Genomic DNA, 16310 nt, shown 5'->3' on the forward strand with positions numbered 1-16310 from the left:
TCAAGAAGGCTCTAAGACCATTAGCAGGCTTAACCAGTGTGGCATTTGCGATACGGAATTCCTAAAGATAATCTCAGGGCAGGCAGATGAGAAGATGTTTATATTAATTTATTGTATTTAGATGTTTAACCAGCTATATTCCAAAAATATTTGTGGGTGCACACACACAATTATTTTTAAAAACACAAATATGCTTTTCAAAAAAAGTATTGTATAAAAACAGTTTACATAGCCGGGGCAGCTCCTTCATGAGGAGCCTTTTGACGAGTGGCAGAATGCACCCCATCTGTCCCCCACATCCTGCTGCTGCCTGCCTCCAATCCCAGTTGCTGGTGCAGGTGCAGGGCGAGAGCCAGTGCTGCTCCTGCCTCACCCCTCACAGACCACACCCCATGCCTGCCTCTCCTCTTTGCAGAGCATGAAGGCAATCCCACTGGGTCTTTGCACAGTGCCTGGCAGCATGAAGAGGGTGGCTGCCTGCCTGGGCTCTCTGCCACTGGCTGCTGTGCTATTAAGCATGCAGCAAGAGTGGCAGGCGGCAGCAGACTCTATTCTGCACATCCCATGGCTCTCTCTCCCAAGCATGAGAAAGAGAGTCAGTGGAAGCAGGAAAAGGAGAGGTCTGCTGCTGCCACTGCTGCAGGTTTAATAATGAGAGAGCCCAGGAGAGAACTCACAGCATTCCGGCCTTCCTCTCACTGAGCACACCATGCAAATAGCCAGCACATCAGGCTCACCCACAGGGTGGGGCCACTGGAGGGGGAGGGGGCTTTTGGTAACTCGTCTGGAGCAGCAAGAACCAATGAGCCGAGAAAACAGTCCCTACACACGCACACACTTTGCGGCCTCATTTAAACATTGCACGAAACTGGAGTTACAGGTTCCGCTCCACCTTCCCACACACTACTTACCTGTCTGAATTCAGACATAACTGCTGGCCTCCTCTCTGCAGTTTGCAAGACTGCAGACAGGCGGGGGAGCTGGATGCCAGGCTTCCTTCTTTGACTGATGGACAGCTGCAGCAGCCAATCAGAATGGAGAGAGGGAGGAGCTTCCTTCCCTCAACTAGACTGGTTCCAGGAAAGGCTGTCTCCAGTCCTTCATTCAAACATAACAGAGGGAGCTGCAAACCAGAGGCCTCAGCAGCAAACCTCACTTCAAACTGAGGGTTCAAATTGGAGTTTGGTAAATGAAACATCAGTTTGAGTTAGGGTCCAAACTGCGATTTCATGAATTCAGTTACATGAACCCAGGCCACCTGAACTCCGGTTTTGTGCACTGTCTGAAGGCAGCCTGCCTCTCTCTCTTTGGCCATTTAATTATTTCCTCTCATCTAGACAGCACTCAAGTTTGTACTGTCAGGAGCCTCCAGAGGATGGGCTTACTGAAGAAAAACAGTTTTCCAGAGATCAATGAAGGACCGAAGGTGGCAGGAACAGGCGGCTGGGCTACAGCTGCAGCTGTTGCTATCCAGCTAAGATAAGATAGCGAAGTGTGAGTCACTCAGTCACACACTGCTGTGTTATTTTATCAAGATTGGCTCTGTTTTCCCTGCAGCCCTCATTAAAAGGAAGTCAGGCATTCCTTCCACAGCTCCATTGCTCTGGACTAACTTTGTGAATTCCCTCTCCTGGTTGCCAAAGCTTCTCCCTTCAGCCCTGCTTTGTCCACCTAGACGTGACTCTCTGCCTTTGTCCTTTGCCTCTTATTCACTGGATGGATTCTCTGAATTTTGTACCTGAGCACTGACTGCCTAGGTGGCACAAAACGTGGCTTCTTTTAGGCTCCTGGCTGTAACCTCACTGGTGTAAAACCTGTTCCCCAGTCCTGACTATAAAGTGGGAGAAGGCAGAGGAGAGACAGAAAATTGACACAGCCCAGCATCTCCAACTCTCTCCCATAATAATACATAGTATTATCCAGGGGCGTAACTATAATAGGGCAAATGAGACAGTTGTCTGGGGGCCCACTGCCTTGGGGGGCCCCCCAGAGGCAAGTCACAATTATTTTATACCCCATTTTAAAATCTTGTCTCTAGGCCCACTCCAACCTTGCTACACCCCTGGTATTATCACAATCCTCTAGCAAAGTGGGAGGGAAGAACCGCATATCACTTCATTTGAGCACTGACATTGGTAGGTGGAAACACAGACTGATGAGCACTGTCTCCCCCAAGGCTCAGATTTTCTTTCCAAAGCCCCAATCCTTCCAGAACTTCCTGTGACCTCAGTCTTGCCTGTGTTAACAACTGCTCCAGTGATGTAACATCTCCTGTGACATCACACATACAGCAAACAAGCAATGCTGTTTACATAGGCTTGGTTCAGATGTAATGGCTAACTGCAGTTAAAATTGGCTGAGGTTAACTCCAAATTGTGTTGTACATGTTCACCAAACTGTGGCCAGCTAAATTTGAGTTGCAGGAGAGGGGAACCCTACCCTGCTGAGGCACGTCCCAGCAAGCTCCACTGTCTGGCTGTGGGCAAAGCATCATCACGGCAGCAAAGCAGCCACGATTGGCCACACTCTCAAAGGAGGCATGTCCTTTGTTCTCTGCTACCTTCCTTGGATGGATGACAGCTTAACCCCTAACCCTAATACATTTTCTGCAAAGCAGTGGATTGCCAGACTAACACTTGGCAGCAGAGGGCCAAATCCTCCAGCAGGGCCATCCCTAGGGGAGAGTGAGGCTCAGGGCAAATTATGCATGAGTCCAGGACTGCTGCTTTGCTGCCTCCACGAAGTGAAGAGAGGAGGCTAGGGAAGGGGCTATGTGAACAGATCATGACATGCAAGGTCCCATCCCAATTTTCTGCAGAGCAGTTAAGTTTTCCCCTCTCCACTTTTCCTAGTGTTCTTCTGTCTGTTTTGTTTTGTTTTTTAAGGAGTCAACAGCAGTGCAGCAGAGCTCACACTGACATAGCCATTCACCGCAGTCCTTTCCCTCACACCCACTCTACCTATTAATCTCTCTGTGTTCTCTCCTCCCGATTCTCTGCAAGGCAGTAAACATTCCTCTCTCCTCCTTTCCTCATTTTCTCTTTCTTCATTTCTCAATGCCTCTGTGCCTCCATGCATGCTCACTTAGCCCTTCCCTCAGAGCTCAGCCTGGGCACAGGAAAAGGGGGGGGGGCGTGATGGCCCCAACACCACATGAAGTCCAGGAAGCACACACCTTGGCTCTTCTCATCCTCGGTAGCAGCAGCAGTAGCAGCAAGAGAGCGAGCAAGCAACAGAGCAGTCCAGGGCAGGGAGAGAGAGCCCAAGTGGTTCCACTCCCCACCCCTGCTTCCCACCCTGCCATTGCCCAGGTGAGAGAGGGGGACCTCTGCACTTCTAATTGAAAGAAGCACAACTATTTTTTAAAAAAAGCTGCTTTGTGCTTTATTTTTATTAGTTTTCTACATAGCAATGTGACTTCCCGTTCATCTTTCAACACAGTTATACTGCAACATCCATAATAACCAGATATATAAATACAGAGAAAATATTTACATGAGAGTAAATATGAAGCACAACAGTTATAGAAAGAATGATTTCACTTTACTGGGAAACAAAACACTTTACATCGCCTTGCAGCAGGAATCAGTAAGAGGTTTGTGTCTCTTTAAATTTCACAGCACATGTCACTGTTGCCAGGCAGAACAGAGAAGAGAGGGAAGGATGTGAGGGGCGGGGCTGAATATCCAAAAGGCGGCCAGGAAAAGCCACAGTGTGCACTGCCACCTCTATGATTGCTGTTTGGAATAGGCAAGAAACCACAGTTATGCCAAGTTAGAAAGTCACATGTAACACTTCAGCAGCCAAACCTCAGGTCATGGTGGCAAAACTTAGAGATAACTGAAAGTACAAAATGGAGTTTGCAGAGACAAACCAGAGGTAGCTTTTGGCCCGTAACTGTGGTTTCGCACGTTTGGGCGTAATGGAGTTACAACCTCTGCCAGGTTGTAACAACCTCTGCAGTTGTAATGGAGTTACACTCTGCAGAGTAATGGAGTTACAACCTCTGCCCAGTTGAACTGCGGTTGGCCGTTATGTCTGAACCAGGCCCTAGAATCTCTCTTGTATGCTGTATCAATAGGGCGTTTATTTGGTTTTTTTAAAAAATGGTCAATTACAAATGCCACCCATTAATCAATAGTAATGTTTTACAAGTGCTTCATAAAGCCATAGGTGATAGTATATCTTAGAAGAGATAGACATTTCCCTCTCCTCTCTTGTGCTTCTTCTAACATGATACCTGCGGTGCTGTGCATGTACATGATCAAAACAAAGAAAACACAAACAAAGCAAGCATCCTTCCCCCCCTTTAGAAAATAATTGCTTTTATTTACATGTAAAAAATTGTTTCATAATTATTTTATTTATATGCAAATATATGCTGATTCAGTCAATAAAGTGATCAACTAATTGATTAGAATTAATACAACCAATCAATAGAGATCTATTCAATTGGCTCAGATATGAATTAATAAAGAGCAGGGGTTCCCAACAGTGGGTACTGGTACCCCTAAGGGTACTTGAAGGGCTCCCAAAAGGTACTCAGAGCCCACCAGCCACACCACACTGCAGCCACACTATTTGTTCCCCATCTGAGGATTGCTGGCTTGAAACCAACATGCCCTTGGCGATATGTCCACTGCAGAAGGGGAGGGATCCTTGTGAGCCACCTTGTGAGCCAGTGACTATAGCAATGTCTCACTGACACTTAAATTTGTGTGTGCGTGCACACACACACAAACAGGAGTACCTCAGCTGAAGGCTTGAGATAGAAGGGATATACTTGCTTCTAAAAAGGTTGTGAAGAATATTAACTACCAGTGCTCTAATTACAGGAGGGCCAGAAGAGGCCTGGGCTCTTACCTTTTGTGCCACTCCCCTTAGCGACTGTTTTTAAAGAAAGAAAGAGGAGCCATGATTGGGTAGGGCCATTTTGCTGCCTTTCACTTACAGTAAAGGCAAAGTGCCACCCTTTCCCCCCTTGCTGACCTCACCCCCTGGGCCATAGCCTGGTGTTGCACTGATACTGCCCCACCTCTTTGTCTGGAGCTGACCCTATTCTGCCCCCTTGTCAGCCCCAGCCAGCCCTCACTGGCCCCAATGCTGCCTCTTTCTCCATTCATCAGCCTCACCTTCTGGGCATCTGGGCATGCTCTGCCTTCTGGCCCATGCTGCTGTTTGCACAGGGGTGTAGCAAGGTTGGAGTGGGCCCAGAGACAAGACTTTAAAATGGCACCCCCCTCATTCATATATATATATATATCCCCTATGTGCCACAATAGAACATCATCCTAAATTATTTTTTAAAAGGTTTTGTAAATTATGGATGATGCAAGTCATTTAATGGTACTAGAGAAAGACATGCCGTTCTGGTAGCTCCAGGTCTTAACACTCACATCAATTTCGGAGGATGAATACAACTGAAGGAAGATTGGGCGGGTGCACGGCTGGGGGAATCAATCATGTGACTTGCCTCTGAGTGGCCCCCCAAGGCAGTGGGCCCCCAGACAACTGTCTCCCCTTGCCCTATTATAGTTATGCCCCTGTGTTTGCAGATCTAGCTGCAACTTACTCTTTCTTGTGCTGTCTCTTCAGGCCGATGAATGAGGGAAAACGGGACCCAGCAAAGTGACTGACTGTAATTGTAGACCTATCCAAATCAGAAAGCATCACTGTGCCTTGCAAGGCAGCCTGCAATCGTTTCTTTCCCCATATCTAGAGACACAGGTGACTACAGGTAACAAAGCTAGCAGGACAGACTTCTGGGCCTATCAGTATCATTTGACAGCTCTGACATTTACGCCTCCAGAAATGATGACTGGCGATGGCCAAAGAAGCATCGCATTTCTGCAATTACTCCAAGAACGACCAAAAATGAATTTTAAGAAGCCCTGGTCATATGTAAAGAGAAAAATCTGTGAACATCTGTATAATTTCCTCAGAGACAGATAAACAGGAAGTTATGTTAATTATGCTAACTGGAATACAGAAACTAATTGGGTTAATATTCTAACCCAATTTCGGGGCTTTTAATTCACTGTAATTGCTTAATTGTTGTTTTAAAATGTTTTTAAATTGTTAATTGTTGTTATATTGTTTTTAATTTGTTTTAGCTCTTTACTGTTTTAGTGGTTTGTTTTAATTGTAAACCGCCCTGAGCCATTTTGGAATTTGATACAAATCAAATCAAATCAAATCAAATCAATCAATCAATCAATCAATCATAAACTGAGGAGCTACCAGCCACAGGCTAAAGCTGCAATCCTGTACACAGTTAGGCTACTTAAGTCCCACTTAAGTCAATGAAATTTAAGCAGCCTAACTGTGGGCAGGGTTGCAGCCAAAGTAAACAGCAAAGCCAATCCCTTTAACAGAGGATAAAACAGTAAAAGGGTTTCAGGACTTCTTCTGGAGAGCTGTTCAGCCTGATGCATAGCTGGAGGGCTGGAGCTGAGTGGATGCTCTGCTGAGTCACCCAGAGACCTGCTCATTCAGCTGCCACATATACGAGGTGTGACTGGCAGACAGTACGGGGAAGAAGCTGCTGCTAGGCCAGACTGTGGGTAGACATGCCTCCTTGTGGGTGATGAAAGTGATGCAGCTCTCCAAAGTGTCCCACTCTGTGTGAATACACCCTGGCATTGACTCCAATTCACAAACTCTGGGGTGAGTCAAATCAAGTGGGTTGCTACATTGGTGTTTGTGAAAATGGGGGATCTCTATCTCCTCAGAAGCAGAGTGAGCAAAACAGTGCAGAAGTGGCCATTTGCTATCACTTATCTTGAATTTTGGTTGAGGTGTGGCACCAGCATCTATCATGAGAACTTGCATACTGCACAGCCAGCTCCCCATCCAAGAGGGAGGCAATCTCGTGGTGCTCACCATTGCATGGACACTGCTACCGACAATGGGGGAAGCTCTGTGCATCCTGCCCCAGAGCACCTGAGAGTCTGTGACCAATTCCAACTGGAAATTATGGGAGTTGTGGTTGCAGCTGGTCTGACAAAGTGCTTAGGATGCATGACACTTCCCCTATAACCATACCCACTGTTAGAGGCTATTAATTTTTACCTCAGTGGGTAAAACAGCAAAGCACTGAGGAATGGGCACACACTCCAGTTACAGAGTGGGTAGCAGATGGTTTAGTTGTTGCAGCTATTTAGAGAAAATACACATGGAGATCCTTATAGAACTAAATAGTAAGTATGTATTGGTTAAATATACTTGGATAGGAAAGACCTGAAACTAGTCTAAAGGACTACATAATGAATAGGTAAGGAGAGAGAGAAATGTTTTCATCTGTTCTCTAGGAGGAAGGGAAGGATTGTGACCCAGCATAGGAAGTGCTGAACAATCAGTCCTGGGTTCATAGAGTAGAGACACGTAAAGAAGACCCTCACTCACTACTTCTACTCTCAATGCCCCTAGTGGTCATTAGGATACTTGGTGCAAAAAGGTTGATGCACTGGAACTCCATCTCCAACACCCACCACACCATGGTGAGTGCCACCGAGCCCGTGAGATTGCACCCCTCTTGGAGGGATGACTGGCTATGCAGTACAAAAGCCACTAACAATTAAAATTGCAAACTTTCTTGTCAAGATGAACATAACTTCCTACACTTGCTAAAGGATTAGAACTGGTGACCATGGCCCTAGTTTAGATGACTTAGAAAGAGGATTGGGCAAATTAATGGAAGATAGACCCAGCCATGGTTATGAGATATGACAGTTAAAGGCCATTCATAGTAGGCATAGTACTTCTGCGGAGAAGCAGCACTGGATGATGGTCTTCATCCTGCTCTGCTTCTGAGCTCCCCGTAGGTTCTGGTTGCGCACATTTGGAGACAGGGTATTGGAACAGATAGGACATCGGTCCAATCCAGCAGCTTACATTCACGTTCTCAGTGAATTCATTTCATTTATTGAATGATCTCACGGAGGAAACACCATTAAAACTTCTGCTCAGGGACAATGCCAGCTGATATCCATGACCCCTGGAAATCCCTGATGGCAGACCTCTCGTAATCATTTGTGGTGTAACGTAATTAAGTGTGAGAGGTTGAAGCACAGCTAACTCTATCATGGCTATGTCAAATGAAATACAATGCAGCAAATTTGTTTTGACCCCAGCTGCCATACCGATAATCCTCTATGTTATAAGTTGTCAGCTGTGACAACTTATCAGCTGGAACACAGCCCAGGGTAATGAGAATCTTCTGTCATAGCAGAGGAGTGTAGAGGGAAGCTGAACTCTGTAGTGAAGGAAGCAGGCAGAACCAGATGGTTCTGTGGTTAAAGTTCTGTATTTCCATGGGAATTGTGGCAGTTTAATGTTTGGAGTCCTATTCTCTTATAAGGTCTTTCCAGATGATAGCTTTATTGTACAAGGAAGGGATGCACTATCATCATGACAAAGCAAGCTGGAAGGCATTCAAATGTCCCCCCTGCCCCACAGGTAGCACAATTGTTGTGGGGGCTGGGGGAAGGGTAGAAGTTTCTTTCTCTCAGCTTGTACACCAGCAGCAGAGAAATTACCATTCTGACACTCAGACTGCAATTTTATGGTTTGTGGTAGGTGTAAATAAAGACATTGTTACTGAGAAACTGTAATCCCACCCCCCACTAGCACTACACTGCTGTTTTGTGAGCCATCTGGACCATAGTTGCACAAGTGTAATGAGCATCTGCCTGTAATATATTACTGTGATACCACACTTTTCCCTTTCCCACACTTCATGATTTTAACTTTCATGCTTCTACCAGTGTCCTATAGTACTGTGATTTTTTAATTTCAAAATTTAATTTCTGGTAGTGCATGCCTCCCTGTTTTAAGAGCTAAAACATATTGGTCACCCTGTTAAAATACTAACAAATAAATAAAACAATTCTCCCATGGTTGCAAGAATATCTCATCCAAGATCTATGGAGACAATAAAGCATTATTGTGCTAATATAAAACCCACAAACCCAAATCTTCTGGAAAGGCCCATAAGAACTAGGATCAATTTGAAACATTAGAAAGGCTTTGTAGGGAACATCTTAAAGCACACACCCCCCCCCCAATTTGATTTAGGACTGCATCTTTTATCTTTTCAAGACAATATTATTATCCACTGAAGAGCTGGAGAATATTGAAGTGGGCACACATACGTAGGAAGAGTCCCAAGAGAAGTGGATGGATTTTCTTCCATTACTAATTCCCCCCACACAATACACATTCCACATCTTGATCAAATGTGAACACACTTCTGGTATTCTTTCTTTACATAATCACTGCTATTCAGCCAATTGAAAACACTTTGAAATTGTGTGAATATTTTCACAAAGCTTGGCAAAGCAGAATTATTTGTAGTAATGCTCTAGCTGTCATTGTCTCCTAACATGGGAGAAAGTGCAATGATGGATAAGATTTACAATATATTTATGAATGGCTTGTTGCAGAGAAATTACAGGAAGCAACTTTTAGAAAAAAAGAGTTTGATATTTATTCCTAATTAAACATAGGGTAATCAAACAACAAACTAACAGTTATTTATTTATTTATTCATTTATTTGAAACATTTACTATACCGCCCACTCTGAAGACTCTGGGCAGTGTACAAAAACATACAGAGCAAGACAGCATTAAAATTACATTCTAAATTAAAAACTAAAGTAACTAACAAAAAGAAAAAACCAAATAGGTAAACTACAGGGTAAAAGCCTGGCGAAAAAGAAAAGTCTTCAATAGAGATTTAAAAATCAACAAGGAAGGAGCTAAACGAATCTGAAAAGGAAGGGAGTTCCAGAGAAGTGGGGCAGCAACCGAAAAGGCCCTTTTATGGGTCCTAGCATCCCGAACCTCTCGGAAATCAGGGACCAACAAAAGGGCCATTTGAGAAGATCTGACCGGACGGGATGTAACTGGATAGGAGAGGAGGATCTGTAGGTAGACAGGCGCCAAACCCCGTAAGGCTTTGAAGGTCAAAACCAGGACCTCAAATTGAACTTGGTAGCGAATAGGCAACCAGTACAATGACTGCAAGAGAGGTGTTACCCTTTCATATTTTCTGGCACCCATGAGTAGGTGAGCCGCTGCATTCTGGACCCGTTGTAGCTTTTCGATCGTCCTCAAAGGTAACCCTAGAGAGAGCTTTACAATAATCTAAGCATGAGATAACAAGGGCTTGGATCACTGTCATTAATGCCTGCCAATCAAGGTAAGGGCATAATTGGCGAATCAGATGAAGCTGGGCAAAAGCACTTTTGGCTAAAGCCTCCACCTGCTGTTTAAGCAGGAGGCGTGAGTCCAAAAGGACCCCCAAATCATAAACAAGCTTTATGCAGAGAGAGGGAGCCTCTCAGTATGAAATTAAAGACAGCAAGCAAGCAGCTGACTAACAAACCATGACTCCACCCCAAGCCAGTACATAGAGACAAAACATACAGACAAGCATGTCTATTACAAGATCTCAGACAATGCTATGGCAAAATCACACCATTCCCCTTCTCACATTGATTTCTTGGCAAGGGTTTTGTGAGAGTGTCTGCTATCATTTCTTTTGATGCACAATACTTCACATGAACTAAGTTTTTTTCTTGTAAGTCCTTCACAAAATGATATTTTGTGTCAATATATTTGGTGCTATGTGTGGATTCTCACTCTGTGTAAGGAGAGTACAACTTTGGTTATAATACATTATAGTTGGCTTTGCTTAATTTATTTTAAAATCTTCAAGAAGCCTATGCAACCACACTACTTCTTGACATGCTTGCGCTACAGAAATATATTCAGTCTCAGTGGACGAAAGAGCCACTATTGACTGTTTTCTACTCATCCAAGTAATTACTCCTCTTCCATAGAAGAATGCATAGCCACTAGTTGATTTTCTGTCCTTTTGGTCTTCAGCCTAGTTTGCATCCATGCAATCTATCAATTTTGGATCCTTACAGACTCGCAACAGCAATTCCAAATCTGCTGTTCTTTTAAATATTGTCCAATCCTGTTCACTGCCTCCCTGTCCTTTTTCATTGGTGAGCCTACCTTTCTGCACAATATACCAACTGCTACTGCAATATCTGGTTTTGAGACATTAGTTATGTATAAGAGCTTTCCAATTCCTGTTCTGTATTTTTTTAAATTGTCCTCTAGAAGTTTACTGTCCTCTTTTTCTTTTTCTTTCAGTAAACCTACTTCCACCAGGGTGTTTGCCTTATTTGCCTATTTTAGACCAAGACACTCTACTAAGTTTGTTATCTTTTTGATTGAGAGTAAAGCTTTCATCTTTTTGCCTTTTAATTTGAATTCCTGAATAATAGGAGATTTCTCCCAGTTCCTTAATCTCCAGTTCTTTATTTAAATTTTTCCACTAGCTCAGCAATATCTTTCTTATCTTGACAACAATGAAATCATCCACAAATGTAAGTATATATGTCCACCTGCTATCTCTGTGCTTTGTATATAAGCAGGGGTCAGCTTCTTGTTTGAATCCTTTCTTCACAAGTACATAAGAACACAAGAACAGCCCTACTGGATCAGGCCCAAGGCCCATCTAGTCCAGCATCCTGTTTCGCACAGTGGCCCACCAAATGCCGCTAAAGTAATTTGTTCAATTTATCATTCCAAGCCCTTGCTGCTTCTTTCAGTCCATACAATATGTGCCTTTCTGTAGTTTACACACCAATGTTTCTTGACCTGGTTTTTCATAACCTGCTGGTTGTTTCAGGTATATATCTTCCTTTATATCACCATAAAGGAATGGTTTAGTAAACCCCACTAAATTACATAGGGCTTCCTCCTTAATAATAAGTGTGTTTAGGATTACATTTATACAACTCAGTTGTCTGTATCTATAGTTGAAAGCAAAGAGGCACCTTTTAACTTGGTGATTCTTTTTTATTTAGCAAGGGGAGAGTAACTGGCCCTATCCACCCGCCGCACAGTACCTCCAGTGACTGTTGCTGGTGTCTATCTGATGTTTCTTTTTAGATTGTGAGCCCTTTGGGGACAGGGATCCATCTTATTTATTTATTATTTCTCTGTGTAAACTGCCCTGAGCCATTTTTGGAAGGGCGGTACAGAAATCAAATAAATAAATAAATACAATACAATACAATACAATACAATACAATACAATACAATACAATACTAAGAGAGACAGATCAAATGATACATCAGTGGCTCCTCTGCATCATGGAAGGAGGAGCATGGGCACACACATCTTTCCTCCATCCAGTGTGCCATCCCTCATAATCTCATACAGGCAGTTCATCCAAATCACCCCTCAATGTGCAAATTAAATGCTACTTTGCCTCAGTTGCAGACTGCTCTCCAGCTTTGTTGGGTTTCTGGCTTTTTCTGTTCTAAAAGCTTCAAGTCCACATGTTATGGGAAGATGTATGGGTTCCACTAACCCTACCTAGTAGTTACATCACCTGGAAGTTATTCAGACATGGCTTCATGAGGTATCTGAAGAGAGAACCTGTTTCACAGCAGATTTGCAGATGTTTAATTTGGGTGGATTAAATGAACCATTCAGGTTTGGCTCCTGTCTGCAATCCCTGCAGATCTTTTTCCTGTGTGCGCCCTCACAGTTTGCTCCGGGTTTTTTCTCCAACCATTCACATCCCAGAGAAGGAGGGGAGAGACCTTTGTTGTTGTTGTTGTTAGTTTGATAGTTAGTTACGGAAGATGGGCGAGACAAGTTGCCAGGCAGCTGGATCAAACAACAGAACACTTAACCCGGACCTGCTGAATCTGACCCAAATTTTTGCTGATTTTTATAATGAACTTGCCTTTGTGACTGCCTTCATCACCTCATGCCCGCCACACTCCAGACCATTTAAGAGGCCATGGAAGTTTAAAGAAGAAATCATTGCTTTCTCTCTGTGATGAAGGAAAATGCAGCCTCATGCACAAAGCTCAGTTGTTGGAAGATGCCTGGAAGCTCAGGTTACATCGGCTTCCAGGCATCTTCCAACAACATCTGCATATGTAAAGTCTATGTTCCTATGGTGACCAGTTGAGTTTTGAAAAAAGCCAGATTACTGGCAATGACCTCTACACACATCAAGGGAGAAGCGGCAGGGCATACTAGAAAGCTCAGATCCCCCCCCCCCATCAAAAGCTGCCGCAAATAGAGGAATTTTTTTTACCACTGACATAATTCAAGCCAAGCTAGAATGTGCAGCAGTAATTCAGGGAAAAGCAGAATCGGGTGTGTACAGGTCCCTAATAGCTCGCAGGGACTTTGGGGTAAATCCAGCTGATATGTGGACTCACACCCTCCATTCCAGAGGAGATGCGAGCTAAAAGCCATATGTGTAAAGCTTTGTGGTAATGCATAGTTGGGGGTGGGGGAGGCTTGATGTGATTTTTAAGAGGAAGGATGGTTGTTCAGTGCTAGATCATCTGCTTTGCATGAAGAAGGTCTCCTGTCCACTACTTGGCCTCTCCAAGTAGGGCTGGGAAAGACTCCTGCCTGAAACTCTGGAGAGCTGCAGTCACTATATAATACTAAACTAGATGGACCAGTGATCTGACTCATTATAAGGCAGTTTCCTATGCAGTCATAGTTCCTGTGTTTCCCTTCCCCTTTGCTAGGCTGTTGCTTGCAGGGAGGGGAAATGCCAGTACACTGAAGTCACATCACTTCCCCCCCAACTCTGTTAATAGGGAGACAAGAGTTTCTGGTGCTCACAAAAATTTTGGAATTGTCTCCCCATAATGTCATTTGGGCCTCAACTCAGCCTCAACCAAGAGGCTGCTCATCCTCATGAAGTACTGACCAGCTGAAGGTCAGCTCTGGGTTAATTCTCCCCTCAGTTTCCCCTTGTTTCCTTTGTACATGATGTTTCTGAGTGGTTTGTTTTCCCCACTGACTATCTAGTCTGACAGGCCATGCCTAGAGATGCATCATTCTGCAGATTGGTCAGAAAATTAAGCCACCATCCTGAGGCGCACAACTACAAATAACTTTTCTTTGTCATTGCACTGACGTGTCCAATTTCTTTTGAAAGAAATCCAATTCCTTAGCATACTTGAAACTCTGAACCAGCATTAAAAATCTCTGACATTTCTGCTGTTTAAAATTGCTCTTTCCTTTTGCTCTGACCTACATATCCCATAATATATACCCAGCACATAGTAGCAGATCATTTCAAAACTGCAGCTATGCAGTGTAATTTGCATTAAAAATTAAATGAATTTCTTTTTGCCTCCACCATTTCATGTAAATACTTGATAACATCAACGTCAACCAGACCATTATCAGTATTAAAATAAAACCCCTGGATAATAGCAGAAGATTAGAGTTACCATTCTTTGCTGAAGTGCAGGCAGGACTATTAGCATGAACACACTAGAGGAGAAGATGAAAGGAGGAACGCTGAAGCACAGACACACAGACATAGACAGACACACACACACACATGAACTACATCTCAGTGAATAATAGGTTCAAGATAATATACTGAACGATAGCTTAGAGTTCTTTTGTATCCAAGAAGCATTAAATAGAGGTAACAAAAATGAACAGTCTAAACAGATAATTTGTCAATGACATAACATAGTTATCATTATTATCGTTATTATCATTATTAATGATATTTTCACCCCTTCCTTCAAGGGGCTCAGGGCACCATACATAGTTCTTCCCGCATTTTGTCCTCTCAAAGACTCTGTGAAGTAGCCTCAGCTAAAATATAGTAATTGGCTCGAGGTCACTAAACAACGTTCATGATTATGTGGCAATTGGAACCCAGATCTCTGCGGTTCTAACATGCTAGTGTTCTAACCACTATACCACACTGTCTCTATATATTGCTGCAACAATTCCAAAATGTTACAGATCCTGGGCAAAGGTAGGCTTTAGCAACTAATAATTATAATTACTGTATATCCTCAGCCTGAAACCTTGCCTGGGCATTTTCCAGTTACCCACTATAACAGCGGCAAAATACTTCAGCTTGGGCAGATCGCATCGAAAACCTTGATAAAGGATTGAAGCTGTTTGTTGCGCAAAGCCACCAGCAGGGGGAGCAGTCTTTTCTAGCTTGTACGAAACTCCACAAGGAGAAAATACAGCTATTCTTTTGCGCTGCACATGCAACATTATAGGACTGTAATGCAGCAATAAAACCCCAAAGAAGGCATCGGAATGTGAACAGCACCTTGTGGACAGCACAGGGACTGCAATGTCAAAACACAGGTAGTTTGGAAGCACCCTTAATGGACACGTAGTGACACTGTTGTAATGTCCAATCTGGAAAGTACCAAGGTGAACTGCCATGGCCTGCATATGCTCAAGCCTCAGTGCCATTTGAGCAAAAGGTGCAGAAGGGAATTGCAGGGCTGCTCAACTTCAGCCTTTATGCAGATGTTGGCCTACAACTCCCATAACCCCTGGCTATTGGCTACTGTGGCTGGGGATTATGGGAGTTGTAGCCCAAAACCAGCTGGAGGGCCAAAGTTGAGAAGCCCTGGAATAGGGTGTATAAGATTGTTCACTCAGTTTGCAACAGTACAAATCCTCTGGATTGGCCAGGGAGTTATTCACACATCCCTTCATGCTGAGGGATATCTGAAGAGTGAATCTGCTTCATAGCAGATTCGCAAGATGTTTAATTCCGGGGATTAAATGGACAGTTCATGAAGGGTTGGCTCCTCTCTGCATTCTCTGGTAGATCTTTTTCCTGCGCGTGCCCACTGGCTCACTCTGGGTTTTTCCTCCAACCAATCACAAATCACATCAGAGAGGAGGAGAGCGAGAGAACTTTTTTGTTGTTTGTATGACAGCTAAGAATGGAAGAACAGCATGACAAGTTGCTAAGCAGGTGAATCAAACAACAGAAGGCTTAACCTGAGCCTGCCGAATCTGACCCAAATCTTTGCTGATTTTTATAACTTGCCTTTGTGAGTGAATGCCTTCATCACCTCATGTGTACACACACACACACACACACACACACACACACACCAGACCATCTAAGAGGCAGGGAAGTTTCAGGCGAATCCGCTCAGACAAAAAGGTCTCAGGTTACATCACGCTGTAGCTTCCATTCTGCATATCTAAAGCCTAGGTTATTGCAGTCTGTGCTTGCATTTAACTCGGGAATTTCTCCCTCCCCCTCCCCTTCTGGACTCCCTCCACAGAATTTCACCAATCTGCTAAAACCCTTCCTCCTGCCCAGCACTTGCAATTGCAAATACTCAGAGCAGACCATACAAAACACAGCTGTCAAACTCCCTTTCACTGAGTTTTGAAAAACGCTATCACCACTCCACACATCAAGGGAGAAGCAGCAAGGCATAACAGAAGTCCCCGGGTT

At 43.9% G+C, this 16310-nt stretch overlaps 1 long non-coding RNA gene across 1 annotated transcript; it reads left to right on the plus strand.

Moving 5' to 3' along the window:
- The first annotated feature begins 1066 nt into the window (after positions 1–1066).
- Positions 1067–6082, plus strand: LOC128325123 (uncharacterized). Its single transcript, XR_008307273.1, has 2 exons — positions 1067–1185; positions 5596–6082. It is a non-coding gene; the product is annotated as an uncharacterized LOC128325123 (long non-coding RNA).
- The last annotated feature ends 10228 nt before the right edge of the window (positions 6083–16310 follow it).

This window comes from Hemicordylus capensis, chromosome 4 (genome assembly GCF_027244095.1).
Source record: "Hemicordylus capensis ecotype Gifberg chromosome 4, rHemCap1.1.pri, whole genome shotgun sequence".
NCBI lineage: Eukaryota > Metazoa > Chordata > Lepidosauria > Squamata > Cordylidae > Hemicordylus > Hemicordylus capensis.